General features: G+C 37.0%; 1 pseudogene; it reads left to right on the top strand.

Moving 5' to 3' along the window:
• Positions 1–16,987: 16,987 nt before the first annotated feature.
• Positions 16,988–18,271, top strand: LOC108306022 (annotated as a pseudogene).
• Positions 18,272–20,487: the final 2,216 nt, after the last annotated feature.

The following is a 20,487-nucleotide window of genomic DNA, read 5'->3' as shown; positions in this document are numbered from 1 at the left end:
AGAGTATTTTTTGAAGAGAGAGGAGATTTCTTCTTAGGCTGAGATGACTAACCTGCTTTTTTATCATTTGAATATCTGGGAGATTACTCAGAAGGAACTTTATTTCTTCTGTTTCTCTGCCTCCTCACCTCCACTTAGACATGTCCCTGTAAAAGGTTAACACCAGCTGCAGCTACTAGAGGCCCATTCTCCCCAAGAACTTGAAAGTCAGTCTCTCACAAATCTAAAACCAAACTCTTATTTTCCTCTCCTAAACTTAATCCCCATCTCAGTTTTCTTCATCCCAGTAAATGGCACCTTCATTCAATTAGCTGCCTCAGCCAAAACCCAAAGACTTTTGGCTAAAGCTGAACACCCCATAGTCAATCCATTAGCAGTTCTTATTAGCTCTATCTTCAAAGCATTTCCTGAATCTGAATCTTCTCAAATTCTCTACCACTGTTATGCTATTTGGTCTCTTGCTTCCATCCTTGCCTCCTTATAGTGTGTACTTTATTCAGCAGCAAGATATATCCTATTTGAATATAAATCTGACTCTTTCACTCTTTTGTTCAGAATCTTCAAGTGGCTTCCCAACACTTTTAGAATGAAATCCAAAGCTCTGCTTGGTCCCTGGATATTCTTAAACCACATCTCCCACTACTCTTTTCGTCATTCAGTCTGCTCCATCTACGTGGACTCCTTATTTTCTTCAAACGTGACAAGCACACTTCCACCTCAAGGCTGTTAATTCTGCCAGAATGTTTTTTCTTCAAATATGCTGACATCTTGTTTCTCAACTTTCTTTGTGGATCTTATTCAAATACCACCTCAGAAGGATCTTCCCTGACCACCCAAACTAAAATAGCAGCCCTATCCCGCCATCACTCTTCATCATTTTCTTTTTTTTTTTCTCTTCTGCTCAAAGGATACCTTAGTCATTTTCTGTCCCTTTATCCTACTTTGTTTTTCTTCATAGCATTTATCACTATTTGCCACTATATTATGTATTTATTAATTGTCTGTTGTCTCTCAGCAAGCTATAAAGTCCAGGAAGGTAGGTTCTTTGTTTTGTTCTCAGCTTTGTTTTGATACAATATGTAGATCAATGCCTGACATATGTAAATGAATTGATGTCTAAAATAATGAGCTACCAAATTTTTTTTTAAAAAGTATCACAGTTTCTGTTGCTGCAACCCACAGACCTGAAGCCCACCCTGCCTGGGTACAAAAGAGAGAAAAGTCATAAGGAGTTAGGTCCTAGGCATTTGGGAATCTTAATGCAGGCAAATGAATAGGAAAGTCTTTCTTCTATCATATGCCCTTGGAAATCTTTTCTTCCCACCTCAGCCACTTTACCCATGGCTTAGATCACTCCCATTTTCTTCCTCTGAAGCCATTTCCAATAGGGTAAATAAACCCCAACTCATGACAGGAGTCTGCTATTTTAGGCTGTTTAGTACCTAGGATAATAGAAGAATGGGAGCAGAAAGAAGCTGGTCAGCTACTTATCAGGAAAGACAAGACTGGCAAGAGAAAACTACATGTTTAAGAAACAAGGAATTTTAGGCATATGATGAAGAGGATAGGATCCAGTTTATTGAGAAGTTCAATCTAGGACATTTAAAGAGAGATCATATAGGGTAGTTAGTTGAGGGCTCAGGCTTTAAAGTGAGACGGTTTTGAGTTCAGTAGAGTTCCTGCTCCACTACTCGCTGTTTAATCTTAAGAAATTTATTTAGCATTTTTAATCCTCACTTTCCTCATCACAAATGGAAAAAGAAATAATTATCTCACAGGGTACTTTGGGCATTACATATTATTGTGTATATAAAATACTTATCACAATGCATGGCACATAGTGAGTCTTAAATGAAAAGAAGGTATTATTAAGTGTCTAAGGTGAAGGAAGACTATTGACACTAATGGCAACTCTAAATTCTACAGAAATGACAGAATAATTTATTGTGTGACTGGCTTATTTTTATATCCAATTATGATGCAAGACAGTAGTGATTATGCATACCATTTAATATGCTCAAAATTAATTTTGTTTCATATGGTTAAAGCAAAATTCACAAAAGATGTAAAAGACAGAAGAAGGCAATGTAGTAAACTGGGTTATGCTCATGATGGAGTCAGTTAGATATGAGTTTGAATCCTAGGTCTGCCGTTTCTTACCGTGTGACTTAAATAGGCTGTTTAGCCTTGCTGGCTTCAGTTTCTTATCACACAGGAATAACAACACAGTGCAGTAGTCTACATAAATGGGCCATCAGTCTGTTAGTTTTGTCCTAAGAGGGTGTGAGGAGTGGAGAAGCTGAGACTGGAAAGATAAACTGGAGTGAGATTGCAAAGCCCAGTATAACCACACTAAGTTGAGTGTGGATATTTTCAAGGGAAAGCTACTAATTTTTTTTAAAAGCATTTAAATGATATCATTAAATACTTGCTTTGAGACAATCACTGTAATGGCTGTGTTGGAGCAATGCAGCTGTGAGGTTGAGGGAAAGGTGTGGAAAAGGTAAGAGAGTGGTATGAGACTTGAGGCATGGAGCTCAGCTGAATGAATATTTAAAAAGTTGATAGAAGATGAAGTGGACCTAATTATTCAAATATTCAATAGATTTAAATAATTGACTGATACACCCTATAATTATACTTATCTATGTTTTCCTGCCTGTATTGAGCAGTAAAATAGATAATACACATTCTAAAAACTTGAAAGCCGAGGGAATGTATACTGACTTTCATTTGGTCACGAAAGACTGTTAAGATTGTAATTCATTTCAAGACCTACAAGCAATGGGAAAATAGTGAACTTTAACTAGAAGGAAAGGATTTTCAATAGCATAAGATGTCAAATAGAAGAGGCTTTTTAATTTCTTTATGCTGGGTACATGATAGTTCTTTACCCTCAACCATTCTCACATTCCAAATCACTAGTACTAACTGTCTTCCAAGACAGCTCTCTCAAACTATTTTAGCCACTTCTTTGGCTCAATGTGTAATTCCACTATATTGCAGACACTTAAACGTTTGTCAATGTTGTACAAAGATAGCTTCCTAATATTATTAGAGATCCTTCTATAAGAATGCTTACCGCCCTACTTCCACTCTCAAATGAATAAGTATTTTCTGGAGCTGGCTCATTGCTAATAAGGAGTAGATTTGAATCCTAGCACTGTCATTTACTAAAGAGGTGAATCTTTGGCTGGGTGCAGTGGCTCATGCCTGTAAACACAGCACTTTGGGAGGTCGAGGTGGGTGTGGATCACCTGAGGTCAGGAGTTCAAGACCAGCCTGGCCAACATGGTCAAACCCCATCTCTACAAAAAATACAAAAATTTGCCGGACGTGGTGGCGCTTGCCTGTAATCCCAGCTACTCAGGAGGCTGAGGCAGGACAATCGCTTGAGCCGAGGAGGCGGTGGTTGCAGTGAGCTGAAATTGCACCACTGCAATCCAGCCTAGGCGACAGAGTGAGACCTCGTCTCAAAAAAACAGGTGATCTTAAAATTTTGCTTAATCTCTCTGAATCTTAGTTCTTTTTCCCAAATTAGGCATAACAATACTGACAGAATGAGAATTAAATTAAAGGAGATAAACTAGTTTATCTGATAGATTCTCTACAGAGTTGGCTCTTACTAGTGCTCAATATTGGTGTGTTTGCATTTGTTATAAAACTCAAATGGAGCCTGACTAACCTGCTTTTACGTACACAAATAATGTGTTATATGTGTTCCAAATAAACTTTGGAATAATGAAAATCACTACCTAGTTGGGAGGGGGAAAAGCCTTGTCAATTTTTATCTTTATCTGTGTATTTGTATTTAAAATTCCATTCACATGCTTGAGAAGAACGTATATTTTGCAGTTGTACATACCAAATTTTATAATATGCTCACCCCTACACATATATGGAAATTTATGTTATTTCTCTTTGTAGTCTCTCAACTTTTGCTATCTAAAATCTTGAGACTTTCTCATAGTCTTAAAATTCACATGAATGAAAAACAATATCCATTTGGCTAATTGAAACCTCTCCTAAGTATAAAGTATCTCTCTTTATCTGTAGTAATGCTTTCTGCCTTAAAGTGTTTTGTCCGATGTTTTCCTCTAGACATATCAGCTTTCTTTTGGTTGGTATTTACAAGGTATGTATTTTCCTTTTAATTTCAACATTTCTTTATTATTATATTTCAAATGTGTCTCCTATTAATAGCAGTTGGATCTTTTTAATAGTCAATCTTTAACTTTTAACCAGACCATTTAATCCTTTTACATTTCTTACTACTTATATTTAGAATTAAATATGCCATCTTCAAAAGTGCTTTCATTTGTCTGATCTGTTACATTTCTTCTTCTCTCCTTTTTGTTCTCCTTTAGATTGTTATCTGATTTTTATGTATCAAATCCTCCTCTTTACCAGTTTTAGATTATATCCTTTGTATTATTTTATTGATTACTTTTAAAATTATATTATACATTTTTAATTTATCAAAATTTATCATTAATAATATAAGGAAATCAGAACACTTGAACTCCATATATTCTTTCCTGATTTATATGCTACTGTTGTGTATTTTAAGTTTGTATTTTTGAAAGTCCATGAGACGATATTATTATTTTATGCGCTTAAACATTGGATTTACTTAAACATTTTCTATTTTCTTTGCTCTTAATTCCTTGTATCTAAGACTTTCCATGTGAATTTTTTCTCCTCTTACCTGAAATACATGCCTTAAAATTTCTGTCACCGTAGATTTGATAGTGGCAAAATATGTCTCCTCTAGTGTATCTCAAATGTCATTATTTTATATACTGATTTTAGGTTGGTAACTGTTTTGTTTCAGCACATTGAAAATAATATTCCACTGTCTCCTCTTTCCCATTTTTACTAGAGGAAAGTTAGCTGTTAGTATATTACTGCTCTTTTGAAAGTAATTTTATTTTCTCTGGATTCATTCATTCATTCGTTTGTAGACAGAGTTTCACTCTTGTCACCCAGGCTCATCTCGGCTCACTGCAACCTCTCTGCCTCCCAGGTTCAAGTGATTATTCTGCCTCAGCCTCCTGAGTAGCTGGGATTACAGGCACCCACCACCATGCCCAGCTAGTTTTTGTATTTTTAGTAGAGACGGGGTGTTGCCATATTGGCCAAGCTGGACTTAAACTCCTGATTTTTAGGTGATCCACCCACGCTGGCCTCCCAAAATTCTGGGATTACAGGCGTGACCCACTGCACTTGGCCTGGACCTTTTTAATGTTTTCAGTCTTCAGTTTTAAGAAATTTCACTTTAGTGAATTTAGGTATGAATTTATTTTCATTTATTATGCTTTCAGTTCATAAGACTTCTTAAAATCACTGCCTTGAAGTCATGTTAGTTTGAAAAATCCTCAGCAGTTAACTTTTCAGATAATCTTTTTTCTCCTTCTAGAACCCTGGCCAAACCTATGTTAGACATTCTCACTATATCTTCTGTGTCTTTTACCTTCTTACATATACTTTTTTCTTTTCTCTTCTTTTTTTCTTGCCTCTGGAATATTTCTTCTGATGTTCTTCAGGTTTACTAAATCTTGAAGTATGTCTAATGTAATATACACTTAAAATCTGTTGGATTTTAAATTTTTATTTTAAAATTTTAGCTATAAAATTTATTTTTATTTATAAAATATAAATATATTTTAAATCACAATAAAATTCTATCTGCTTCTTTTTCAAAGTCAACTTGCTACATTACTCTTTGTGGTTTTCTGTTCTCTAAAGATAGCATCAAGTTGGTCTTTTGTCTTTAAACATACTCTTCATAATTGTTTTGTAGTCTTGTTTATACTCTGAGTCTGATATATTCAATATTTGAGGTCTTTGTGAGTCTGTTTTTATTGTCTATTGTCGCTGCTGATTCTTGCCCATTTAATCTAGTTTCCTTGTGTATCTGGTTTCTTTGATTATGTGCTGAACATTACATTTGAAGAATTATTTCTAGAAATAATTTTAGGCCTATGATAAATGTATCCTGTTTCAAAGAAGATGTGTATTGGCTCTGGCACTACTAATTTAGAATTACTTTAACCTAAGTTCAAGGCTTGAAATTTACTGACCCAGGCAATTTCAATACAAGCAGTAAACACTCAAGGGCTTTGAGTCCCAGTATCTTGTTGGGGAGGATCTTCTATTAGATTTTCTATCTTATACATGTCCTGGGTTTTGCTTTCTGTCTCCCTTGCCCTTGCAAGTCTATCAGGATGAAGATTCTAATTGTCATGAGTTAGAAAATTTCCCCAGGGCAGAACAGCCTCCATATTTGGGCTCCCATTTTTCCTTCACCTTTAGTAATTCCTTACTATCTTTCATACCCTTTTATGCTTTAAGAATATTTTTAAAATCTAGCTCTTTTAGTTATTTTCACTGGGAGGATTTATTTACTTAATTTAGCCTAACATTACCAGAACCATTAAATCAGAGCAGCATTTTTAATTTTTGGTAATTATTACAAAGCTATCCTTCACAATCGTTGTTCCTATTTATACTTCTGTCAGTAAGCATAAGAGTGCAACTTTTTCTATTCTCTCAGCTATGTTCTGTCATACATGAGAAAAAATATTGCCAATTAGATAGGTAAAAACTGTAGCCAGGTGCAGTGGCTCAAGCCTGTAATCCCAGCACTTCAGAAGGCCAAGGCGGGCAGATCATTTGAGGTCAGGAGTTCGAGACCAGTCTGGCCAACATGATGAAACCCCGTCTCTACTAAAACTACAAAAATTAGCAAGGCATGGTGGTGCACACCTGTAGTCCCAGCTACTTGGGAGGCTGAGGCAGGGGAATTGCTTGAACCCAGGAGGCGAAGGTTGCAGTGAACCAAGATCGCACCACTGCACTCCGGCCTGGGCAACAGAGCAAGACTCCATCTCAAATAATAATAATAATAATAATAAAGTGTTGTTTTGTTAAAATAAATTTGTAATCTTATCTTATATCTATTTATTGAAATTGTATTTTACCCTTTGTAATTTAGCCTATTCAAAATTTCTGTTATTTTTCTTCAAGTCCTTTGTCTATTATACAGCTGGTACCACCACAGAAACCATGTCAGTTATTAAAATATTAAAATACTTCCATGACAGCAAATAACCACTACCTTTCTAAATGCTCTTCCCCTTGACTCTGGTCAGGTATTGCAGCCTCTTCACTACCGACTCCCTACTATCCGTCAGCTAAGGAGTTAATGCCCAACATACCAATGGGTCTCTAGGGCCCTGCTTCAGCTGTATAGCCATTATCAATTTTGACTGGTTAGTAACTATTTCATAATATTGTTAAATATTTTAACATAACCCCTGTGGATATATAAAGTATTTTTCCCAACTGACTGACTTATTGATTGATTGATTGATTGATTGATTGAGAAAGAGTCTCACCTTTTCACCCAGGCTGGAGTGTAGTGGCACAATCATGGCTCACTGAAGCCTTGACTTTCCTGGCTCAAGTGATCCTTTCACCTTAGCCTCCCCAGTAGCTGGGACCACAGGGACAAGCCACCATACTTGGCTAATTTTTAAATTTTTTTTGTAGAGATGGGGGTCTCCCTGTGTTGCCCAGGCTGGTCTCAAACTCCTGGGCTCAAGCAATCCACCTCCCAAAGTGCTGGGATTACAGACGTGAGGCACTGTACCTAGCCAGTAAGACTTTCAAATGCATCCAACTGTATTCCTTTTTCCTTCCAAATTGTCTTTCCTTAATTTTTAATTATAATTGGTTGTTATTTCTCCCAAAATCCTTACTACTACCATAGCTATTTTGTTTTAAATTATCTCTCAGCTTTTAAAAATCTACAAAGGAATTTATTCACAAACCTATGTAACCTTTTCATTGAATTTTACTATGCTTTACACATTTATCAAACTTACCTATTTTAATGCTTTTGGCAGACATCATAGATTCCAATTCTTATTAATATCAGCAGAGGCCAAAATGAAGTAATAGTTCATTTTGGTCAAGTAGTAAAACATTGAAATAATTTTTGCTTATGATATGTGTATCTCCTGAAAAAAGAGTAAGCTAATTTTCTGGACTAAGTCATTTTCATACTTGCTTACCATATTGACCTAGAAAGATACTAGCTTTTTTATGGTCTTCTGCCAGATGTATCAGTTAGATATTATGATCTATTCTTTATGATTATTCTGTTTTAAATCTGATAACCACACCATTCCATTGTTATCCAGGCAATATCTTCCCAGCATTTCAATTATCTTAATCTCATGCAGAACCACATCAAAGGCTTTTACAAACATTTAGATATATTGTTTGTCCATGGAGTTTCTTTATCCACAAACTTATTGAGTAATTTTGTAAGACCAAATAAATCAGATTTGCCTGGCATGATTTGTCTTCATAAACAAATGCTGTCCTCTGCCCATCACACTGTTATCTAAATGATTTCAGATCAATTTGGTTCCGTCTAACTTGGGCAATTGCATTCTGCCAGCCCCAAACTCCCTGTGTTTTTCAATTGGAGGCATTATTTTTCTTTTCACCTAACAAAATGTTCTGTGAAACAAGCAGGCAAGTGTCTGAACTAATAAAGTCTAGTTTCCTGAAGATTTGTATGTGATAACTAACTGAAACTATGTATTATATCAATGTCATAGTTTTAACGAGTGAGATTATTACCTAAAGCATTATACTGGATGTCATAAGTAGTGTTTTGTTACATCAATAGGAAATGTAGGCCAAAAAAAATATTTCTTTCATATGTACTTATAGTACACACTAACACTGGATTCCATGCTACATAGATTTAGTTAAAATTGAGTTTTATATCAGAAGTTAATAATCAGATAAACTGGATATGAAATTATTTCATTAGAAAAATTGTTATATATTATACTACAGCAGAATGATCATTGTGCTTCATCCAAGAAAAATGATAGTTATCCTATATTTCAAGGTAAATGAACAAAAACTTTATTCATTGCTTACCATGTCATTACACAAAATAGGTACATTTGTTGATGCTATTTCTCTTACATTTATATGAGGGCTTTTGAAGTTTGTGGTTTATTTCCATAAGTAGCATTTGCCTTAAACTGTATGTTAACTTTGGGAAAATCAAAAGAGGCATTAGGCTAACTAACTAGCTAACAAATGTAGTGGATTTACAAAGCATTATTTGTAGAAGGAGAGATGAACAACCTACTTCCCTTTGGTGTTTCTGTATCTTTTTTTTTTTTTTTTAAGAAATAGAGTCTTGCTCTGTTGCCCAGGATGGAGTGCAGTGGCATGATCACAGCTCACTATAACCTTGATGATATTCCTATACTTTAATTTCAACCAGGCTCAGCCTAAACTGACATGTACAGGTTCCCTGATGTTCTACTTTTGTTATAAATGTTTAAAACAACAAAACCAACCCAGATTTTAACATTCAATCATAATACCAGGGAATAATTTGCCCACTGGGAGAATGCATATATAAATTTTTTGCTTGGAAGCCATTTTGATCAGCATTTATAACACCAAATGCACATAGCTCACGAAACAGTAACTTGAGAGAGGATACTAAAAGGCAGCATAAATAGAGTAAGTTTTTAAAAATTGTCATTAAGCCAGGCGCGTTGGCTCATGCCTGTAATCCCAGCACTTTGGGAGGCCAAAGCAGGTGGATCATGAGGTCAAGAGTTGGAGACCAGCCTGACCAAGATGGTGAAACCCCGTTTCTACTAAAAATACAAAAATTAGCTGGGCACAGTGGTGGGCGCCTGTAATCCCAGCTACTTGGGAGGCTGAGAGCAGCATCCCTTGAACCCGTGAGGTGGAGTTTGCAGTAAGCCAAGATCACGCCACTGCACTCTAGCCTGGCAACAGAGCAAGACTCTGTCTCAAAAAAAAAAAAAAAAAAAAAATATATTTAAAAAAAAAAAAAAAAAAAAAAAAAAAAAAGTCATTATTTACTCATTAAAAGTATCTCCTTTACTAATAGAGAATAGTTATTTCTCTATTCAGTAATGAATTAATCAAAACCCAGGAGAAACATGAGCAGAGTAGAGGAAATTATCTGTAACATTAAATCATTATGTCCTCTAATCTTAACTGTTTTGTTGGTAAATTCTTTTTTTAAAATTAAGGACATGATAGCTCATGGGATCAATTATAATAATATATTTCTTGTTCTTTTGTTTTTTTTTCTGCTTAAATATCAACCATGCTAATTTGGTGGAAGACGTTAAGTACAGTGTGTTTTGGCAGGGGTATGTTGGAAATGTTTATTAAAGAGCACAGTATTATTGTAAGAGAACGGGATAGAAAATCTCAGCTACATTTCCTTTACTTCCTGCCTTGCTACACTGTATCTATGTTGTTTATATGTAAAGAATGTTATGCTTTACAATAAGCAGATTTCCCCAAAGGCTTATTTGTTGTTAATGTTTTGCAGGTAGAGGAGGAAATAAGGCTAAACCAAGAGAATTTTAAAAACTTTAACATTGTAAACCAAGACTTCTCACCTGAACTACAATACATAGAAAATTACTTTACTATTTTCTCCCTTCTCCCAAGGATGGTATATAACTAGTGCCATTCTAGATGCACAGGAGAGAAGTTAAATTTGTTATATACAATAGATTCCTTAGACCACCAGGACTAATTTTCCTTCAAACTAGTCAAGAAAGACTTACTACTATGTTTAAACATAATTCCTTAAATAGTACATGGTAACCTCAAAATGTAGATGAAACTCAGATGTAAGCAGCTTTGATAATTTCTATTCTTATAAAGTCAGCTGGGCTCGGTGGCTCACGCCTGTAATCCCAGCCTTTTAGGAGGCTGAGGCAGGTGTTCAAGACCAACCTGGCCAAGATGGTGAAACCCCATCTCTATAAAAATACAACAAATAGTCGGGCATGGTGGCGGGCCCTGTAATCCCAGCTACTCGAGAGGCTGAGGTAGAGAATTGCTTGAACCTGGGAAGTGAAGGTTGCAGTGAACCAAGATTGTGCCACTACACTCCAAGCTGGGCAACTGAGCAAGACTCCATCTCAATAAAATAAAATAATAAAATAAAATCTTATAAAGTCTATTATGAATAAAGAAATTGATTTGCTCCCTGAAAAGGTTAATTGTGATTAACCTTTGAAATTTGTTTAACAATTAATGCCACATTGTTATCGCAAATATTTTATGGAATGAGAATTAGAGTGGTAGTTAATTAAGACAAGAGCCACGTGGTGTATTCAGTAACATTCACTTGATTTTCAGTGTTTAAAAAGTCCTAACTTGGTCTCAAAATCAATAGGATTTTCCTAGTTTGGTCAGCAATTTAGTGATAGACAACCTAATTTTTAAAGTTTTCAACTTCAACTACTTGATTGAAAAAATATAAGAACAAGCCCAGGCAACATAGTAAGACCTCATCTCTACTCAACAACAACAACAAAAACAGCCTGGGCAACATAGCAAGACTTCCTCTCTACAAATAATTATAATAAAAAATAAGCCAGGGATGGTGGTACACATCTATGATCCCAGCTACTCAGCAGACTGAGGCACAAGGATCTCTTAAACCTGCAAGGTTGAGACTAGAGTAAGTTGTGATTGTGCCACTGCACTCCAGCCTGGGTGACAAAGCGAGACCCTGTCTCAAAAAAAAAAAAATCTGGGTGAGGTGGCATGCTCCTGTAGTCCCAGCTACTCCCAAGGCTGAGGCAGAAGGATAGCTTGAGCCCAGGAAATTGAGGCTGCAGTGAGCTATGATCTTGCCACTGCACTGTAGCCTGGATGACAGCGTGAGACCTCATCTTGAAAAAAAAATAGATATATGTGAAAGAACAAATAACTATAAGCACCACCTTTTTCACTGGGAATTAAAGTGTTTACTTAAAGAAAATCAATATGTATTCATTGGTTTTTTAATAAATTAAAAACTAGAGCCGGGTACGGTGGCTCACGCCTGTAATCCCAGCACTTTGGGAGGCCGAGGCAGGCAGATCGCTTAAGGCAAGGAGTTTGAGACCAGCCTGGGCAACATGGTGAAACCCCATCTCTACTGAAAATGCAAAAAATTATCTGGGCATGGTGGCAAATGCCTGTGGTCCAAACTACTCGAGAGACTGAGGTGGGAGAATCACCTGAGCCCCAGAAGTCCAGGCTGTAGTGAGTTGTGATCGGTCCACTGCTCTCTGGCCTGGGTGATGGGAGCAAGATTCTGTCTAAATAAGTAAATAAATAAGAAACAGTACTGCAATATCTATTCTTATTGAGCTATTATATCTGTCTTTCCTGGGCAGAACCCCCTAAAGAAAGTGACAACAAAAGAGAACACAGAAAAGCAGTAGATAAGAAGGCAAGTGGAGGAAGAAAAAGAAACCTGTGAATGAATAACATAGTGGACCCAAAACATATTAGATATCCATTAGTGTATTTCAAAAGGCCACACAATGCTCCATAAATATTTAATATTTCAAGTAAGGATGTTTGTGTGTGTGTATGTGTGTGTGTGGGGGGTACAACTACGAACATATATTGGACAATTATGTGAGAAAGCCTCATCATGACCATGTTCACTGAACAACTTTACCATGAGTGGAGGATTTTCTGAAACTGAAATTGCTATTTGCACGATGTGGTGCATTGAAGCAATTCAAGGCTTTCATTCCACTTCACTGGAAATGAAGATTCACTATATTAACGTTCTCTAGACACTTATGTGGTGTGAAATTATGCCCTTCAATTACAAATTCTTCCAGCCTTCTCGCTCTTTGCTTCTCTATTTTCAAGTTTCATTTCAAATACTCCACAAAATATTTGGCCTCACTTGGCATAAAAGAAGCAAACCTCTGTGCCTTCTTCTTTTTCCTACCTTTATATGGAGATAATAGCACTTGCCTCACTCATAAAGATATTGTGAGGCATAATCTTTTGTAAAGTACTTTAGAAACCTTAGATGTGAAGGCTAATGGAAATAAAAACCGTATTGTCATCTATTCTTCCAGTTTCTTTCAAATTGGCCGTTTTCTTTTTTGTTTGGTTGCTATTGTTTGGATGTTAAGAAAAAATATAATGCTATTGAATATTGAAATTTAGTTTTATTTCCTTCAACTTCCTTCTATTTTTATTTTTTTGTGAGCCCCTTCTGGTTTCACTGCTGTAGAATCATTGCTTCCCTAAACTGAGTCAAGTATGATCTGTCTTATAGCTAACACACCTGGAGATAGTCTAATCTTACAACTAAGGAGCCTCCCAAATACTAATTCAAAATTTAAGACTTCATGAGGGTGTTATGGGCACTCATGCCACTAATGCCACTCTGTGACCTTATATTCATGTTCTCTAACCACCAGTTATGTATTTGTATTAATGAACATATTATCTCTCATTAAATTGTGAACACTCTTGAGAGAAGTGACTGGGTCTATCCACAAAGTACCTAGCACAAGGTTTTACTTATAGTAAGTATTCTATAAATAATTCAAAGTAATTAAATAAAACTAAATGTTATGCTTTCCAAGATAGCTGTACTGCAGAAATCATTGGAGCCAAATTGAACTGAGCCTAGAGATGATGCTGCCCTTTATTTCCAAATTTAAAGTAATTTCAATTGTGAGAACTGCTTGACAAGGCCCTAGAAGTTAATCTGGATCATTTTTATCTATCTGCAAGCCTTGACTGAATCCTTCTCTCTGGAGCTGCTAATAGAGGATTCCATTGTAAGATTTAAAGATATGATCCCCTTTTCTATTATATAACTATTTATCCAGAAAGGTACTCTTAGAATGCGTCAAAGTACATAATGAAAACACACAATTCAAATTAAATAAAGGAACACACAAAGTATACAATAAAAACATGAAGTTGAGTAAATTAGTTAGCTAGAGAGGCCTTAAAGCTAGACAGATCCACCCTGCTGGGCAACTTGCTAGCTGTGTTACATAGAGTGGCTTACCTAACCTTTCTGAACCTCTAGATCCTCATCCTTCAACAAAAACTCTCCTTGGAAAGTTGTGAAGATCATTTACTGTAAATAATACTACACACGCCTGGCCCAATGTAGATAATACCTCAATAAAAGGTAGAAAACACATTATTAGAAAACACATCATGGAAATTTTTTTTGAAAATGAACAACTGAAGAGTTACCCTAACCAAAATAAAGATGAAGTACTACTGAAAATAGTCCAAGGGAAAGGCTAATAGATTGAACAAGGAGTCTTTTCATTGCCTAGGCAGGAAATGACAACTTTCTCTATCCTATCTTACTCTTAGTTGAATTCAGAGGGTGAAGCCTTTGGTAGAAGAATTATAAATCAAGAATAATAAAACGACTGAGTTTGAAATAAAATGCCTTTCACTTTGTCATTGAGATGCTCTTTGGGAAAGAGGATCACTAGATATCACAAGTCCTTGGATTATCTAGCCAGTTTAAATAAGAAAGTGCAATGAGGCAAACATTTGATCTGATTACAAAATTTCTACATCTTATTCCTGTAGGTTCTATGTAGGAATTATTACTAAATAGTACATTCTACACTGGAGTAATGTTTTCTTTCAGAAATCTGGAAAAGTGGGCAGTCCTTAGACACAGATAGAAGGATGCATAATAACTCTGCCTCTTCAGCCTGAGGTTCTCTTTTTAAAAAATAATTGGAGGAATATAAAAGACTATATTTTAGATGGAAAAAGTCTTTCGGGCATCTTACATATGATCACAAATTTCTGGAAAAGATTATCACAAATCAAAATGGGAGTAAATACATATAGCTACTTTTTCCCTCTAAACTACTTGAGGAACAAATTCATAGAAGACATCTTAGAAAAATTAAAGATACAGACAGACAGATAGCTGGATAGATAGGTAGACTAATAAACTGACTTATAGGAATTACTATTAGTGAAATCCCATCATAGGAGGATTCTCCAGGGTGAATGATGTCAAACTTAATGCTCCAAAAGAGATTAAAAATATATTTGAAGTGACAGTTCCTGATCAATCAGTCAAAGAAATAGGTGAGGGTTTGCCAGTAGAGAGAAGTATAAAGTCTTTTAGTTTCTCTCTACCTACTTGAGCTAATACAAATAATTATTACATTTTCTTGAAATTCTGAGATTAGAGTATTTGACCATTTGTAATAAGAGATGGGACAAATAAATGAGACAGAGAAGACAGTTTAGAACAACAATGTTATTTCTTTTGTTTTTTTGTTAGAGTCAGGGTCTCGCTCTGTTGCCCAGGCCAGAGTTCATTGGCATAATGCTCACTGCAGCCTCAGCTCACTGCAGCCTCAAACTCCTGGACTCGAGAAATCCTCCCACTTCAGCTTCCTGAGTAGCTAGGACTACAGGTGTAGACCACTTCACCTAGCTAATTTTCTTTATTTTTTGTAGCAATGGGGTCTCACTATGTTGCCCAGGGTGGTCTTGATCCTCCTGCCTCAGCCTCCCAAAGTACTGGGATTACACGTGTGAGCCACCACACTGGGATGCTGTTTTTTACTTTACAGTCATGTACCACTTAATGAAGTGCACACGTTCTGAAAAATGCATTGTCTGACAATTTCATCTTTGTGCAAACATCACAGAATTTACTTACACAAACTTAGATGGTATAGCCTATTACACATCTAAACTATATAGTAAAGCCTATTGTTCCTAGGCTACAAACCTGTACAGCATGTTACTGTACTGAATACTGTAGGCAATCTAAACATAGAAAGGGTACAGTAAAAATATGGTATTATAAGCTTATGAGATCACCATTGTATATCTGGTCCATTGACTGAAAAAATGTTATGTGATGTGTGATTATATAAAGTTTAAGTAACTAACAATGGACATTTTGAAGTAACTGAGCTAAATGTTTTAGGAAGGCTTAAGTAGTATTGCATGAGGCTTTCCTTTTAGTTATATTCTTAGTGTGTTACTAAGGTTCAAGAGGTCATAGGTAGAAAAAGAATTATTTGATGGATAGACTATAAACAATGGTCATATTCTGAGCCACCTAGTTCTTCTTTCCCTTTTTTGGAATGCATGTATAATGGAAGGAAATTAAGAGAAAGAATTTCTAGCCTGTTGTAAAAACAGTCAACTCATTTAACCTAAAAATATGTTATACAATTTGATGTTTGAAAAATGCTTGAAGATACACTCAATTTTTTAAAATCTCTGTAACAAAACAAAACAGTATTCATAGATTTTTTAGTAATGCTTTGCTATGATCTGAATGTTTACCCCCCAGGTGATAGTATTAGGAGGTGAGGCCTTTTAAGAGGTAATTAGGTCATGAGAGTGGAGCCTTTTAATGGGATTAGTACCCTTATAAAATGGGCCCAAGGGAACTCATTTATCCCTTCCACCTTGTGAGGATACAGCCAGAAGACACCATCTCCATCTGTGAACCAGAAAGTGGGGCCTCACCAGATGCTGAGTCTACTGGAGTCGATCTTGGATTTCCCAGTTTTCAGAAATGTGACAAATAAGTTTCTGTTCTTTGAAAGCTACCCAGTACATGGCATTTCGTTATAGCAGCAAAACAGACTAAGACATACTTAATTCTAGAGTAATGAAATTTTAATTATTTTAAACTATATCTCTTATCAAATGAATTAAGCAGTTCAAATGCAAATTTCCTCATTATTTTAGCTCTTCTTTAATTTTCTACAAAATGTATAAATCTGTACTTTATGTTCTACTTCTTGAATATATTGTACATTGTGTGTTTGTTCTTGCTGTTTCTTTTATTTTTCTTTGTGCTGTTTTGGTGAATGGAGTATTTTAAACTACTTGTAGCTACAAACATCTATCTCACATCCTGATAGCACCTAAAACAATTGAGTGCTTAATGCATATTCATTGGCTTGAGTTGAAGAAAATATCTAAAAAGGACTTGAAAGATTCTATGTCCATTTCTCTTTTTTCAGAATCACACTTATATCAATCCAGAGAGATAAAAAGCAGTCCTTCTGGACCTCAGCAAAACCTGAGTTCTGTCCTCTCACTTTCCTCCCCAGACAGCATGAGCTTCACCGCTTGCTCTACCACCTTCTCTACTAACTACCAGTCCCTGGGCTCTATCCAGCCGCCCAGCTGTGGTGCCCTGCCAGTCAGCGGCACAGCCAGCGTCTATGCAGGTGCTGGAGGCTTGGGCTCCCAGATCTCCATGTCCCACTCCACCAGCTTCTGGGGCAGCTCAGGGTCTGGGGGCCTGGATACAGGGATGGCCAGGGGTCTGGCAGGAGTGGAGGGCATCCAGAACAAGAAGGAAACAATGCAGGACCTGAACAACTGCCTGGCCTACTACCTGGACAGAGTGAGGAGCATGGAGACCAAAAATCGGAAGCTGGAGAGCAAAATTCAGGAGCACCTGCAGAGGAAGGGGCCTGAGGTCAGACACTGGGGGCGTTACTTCAAGACCCAAGACCATCAAGGATCTGAGGACTCAGATCTGTGGAAATACTGTGGACCATGCCTGCATCATTCTGCAGATTGACAATGCCCATGTTGCTGCTGATGACTTTAGAGTCAAGTATTAGACAGAACCGTCCGTCTGCCAATCTGTGAAGAGTGACATCCATGGGCTCTGCAAGGTCATTGATGACAACAGTGTTACTTGGCTGCAGCTGGAGACAGAGATGGAGGCTCTCAAGGAGCCGCTGCTCTTCATGAAGAAGAACCACAAAGAGGAAGTAAAAAGCCTATAAACCAATATCGCCAGCTCTAGGTCAACCAGTGAGGTAGATGACCCCAAATCTCAGGACCTCAGCAAGATCATGGCAGACATCCGAGCCCAATACAACCAACTGGCTCAGAAGAACCAAGGGGAGCTAGACAAGTACTGGCCCAGCAGTTTGAGGAGAGCACCACAGTGGTCACCACGCAATTTGCTGAGATCAGAGCTGCTGAGAATACACTCACAGAGCTGAGACATACCGTTCAGTCCTTGGAGATTGACCTGGACCCAGTGAGAAATCTGAAGCCCAGCTTGCAGAATAGGCTGAGGGAGGTGGAGACATGTAACGCATGTAGATGGAACAGCTCAATGGAGGTCTTGCTGGCACAGACCCTGGCAGAGAGGCAGCGCCAGGCCCAGAAATACAAGGCCCTGCTGAACATCAAGGTCAAGCTGGAGGCTGACAGCACCACTTACTGCGACCTGCTGCAAGACAGCGAGGACTTCATTCTTGATGATGTCCTGGACAGCAGAAACTCCAAGCAAACCATCCACAAGACCACCACCTGGAGGATAGTGGACAGCAAAGTGGTGTCTGAGACCAATGACACTGAAGTTCTGAGACACTGAGCCAGCAGAAACAGGGTGCCCTTTGGGGAACAGAAAGCCAATACAAAGTTCAGAGGTTAAAAAAACAAAACAAAACAAAACAAAAAACAGTCCTTCTGTTAAACTCTAAGAAAAAGTGGTTTCCTCCACCTTTAAAGTCACTCCTGTCTATTATTAAAAGTACTTACAGAAAGCTGAGTGTCCAGGCATGGTGGCTCATGCCTGCAATCCCAGCAGTTTGGGAGGCCGAGGCAGGCAGGTCACTTGAAGTCAGGAGTTCCAGACCAACCTGGCCAACATGGTAAAACCCCATCTCTACTAAAAACATAAAAATTAGCCAAGTGTGATGGTACATGCCTATAGTCCCAGCTACTTGGGAGGCTGAGGCAGAAGGATCACTCGAACCTGGGAGGTGGAGGCTGCAGTGAGCAAAGATTGTGCCACTGCAGTCTCCACTTGCTCCACTACCTTCTCTACCAACTACCAGTCCCTGGGTGACAGAGTAAGACTACATCTCAAAAAAACAACAACAACAAAAAGAAAGCTAGGTGTGTTGGATGGTGCCTGTAATTTCAGCTACTCAAGAGGCTGAGGCAGGAGGATTACTTGAGGTCAGGAGTTCAAGACCAGGCTAAGGAACATAATAAGACCCATCCCATCTCTGGGGAAAAAAAAGAGAACAGAAAGGAAATTTTACATATGGAAAATTATGTAAAATATACATTTTATAATTTTATTAATTATAAAATAAGTATTTTAAATGATATATGAAATATAAAAGGATACATATATCCTTTATATCAGGGGTCCCCACCCCAAAAGCTATGGACCCGGGCCGCACAGCAGGAGTTGTGCAGCAGGCAAGCGAGCATTACCACCTGAGCTCTGTCTCCTATCAGATCGGCGGTGGCATTAAATTCACATAGGATCATGAACCCTGTTGTGAACAGCATGTGTGAGGGATCTAAGTTTTTACTCCTTATGAGAATCTAATGCCTGATGATCTGAGGTGGAACAGTTTCATACTGAAACCATTCCCAACCCCACCCCAGTCCATGGAAAATTGTCTTCTATGAAACCGATCCCTGTGTCAAAAAGGTTGGGGACCACTGCTTTATCTTGTTTTTATTTTATCCAAAAAGCTGCAAATAACATTTGCTATGCTACGAGACTTATAATACTATTAATATTATATAGAAAATGTACTTTATAGCCTTTCTTTCTATAGAATATTAGGGAAAAATCAATGAGATAATTAATAAGGAAAAGTGGAAATATTCATGAAATAGGCAGAAACAACTATTAAAAATAGCATTTTAATTCCTGGCATGAGATTTTAAAGCCCAACATACAAATTTAATTCCTCTTTTAGTACAGTATTTTTAGTCTAGTAACACCTCATGACTCAAGAACTGTGTACCTCAAAGTAAATGAAATTGAGGTTCAAAGAGATTTCAAGCCATTCAAAATATGAAGGTACCCAGTGACTATAAATTACTAAACTTCTGGGAATCTGTCTCTTTTCCTGACATCTGATTAAAGTTTTATCATATACGGGTATTAATTATTGTTTTGAGCATGGGCTCTGAATTTTACTGAGTTCACTAGCTCTAGCCACTTACAAATATGTTTTGCTATAAATTACTGGCACTGTTTCTGTTGATATTCAGCATAATCAAACATTTGTAAGCATGCTGTCTTTTCAATCTGTTCAGCTGATGCACTTTACCTGATCTTTCATTAAGGTAATCAAAACACTTGCTGTGTCGCATCTAATGAATGTTGCATGTATGATTAAGTGCTTTCATTCATATTGCAAGTTTGATTTAATGTAATCTGCCTTTCAGACAGCCATTAGTGTAGCTCCTACATGAATTCGATTAATTGGCTGAATTCTTCCAGATGTCCATTAAGCATTACAGGAATTTCTATGTAGAAACAGCAGGAACTGTCTAGCACAGAACCAAACAATGAAATGTTATATTGCTGCCATGACTTACAAAAAGCTGGATTCATTTTCATTAATAAAACATCTGTACTCCTGCACAGCTATGCATTGAGATGCATTTATTTTATATGTTTATTTATCTTATGACTGTAAAAAGATAGTTAAACAGAAGCACATTTACTGAAATATAGACCCAGAGTTTAACAGATGCCGATTGATAAAACAGCTCAATTTTTAGTTTACAGTAGGTCCTAAATAGAAGAAAATAGACTAAGAGAACCTGTTTGAA

This window comes from Cebus imitator, unplaced genomic scaffold (assembly GCF_001604975.1).
Source record: "Cebus imitator isolate Cc_AM_T3 unplaced genomic scaffold, Cebus_imitator-1.0 Scaffold69, whole genome shotgun sequence".
Classification (NCBI taxonomy): domain Eukaryota; kingdom Metazoa; phylum Chordata; class Mammalia; order Primates; family Cebidae; genus Cebus; species Cebus imitator.
This window is presented reverse-complemented; position numbering and strand designations above follow the sequence as displayed.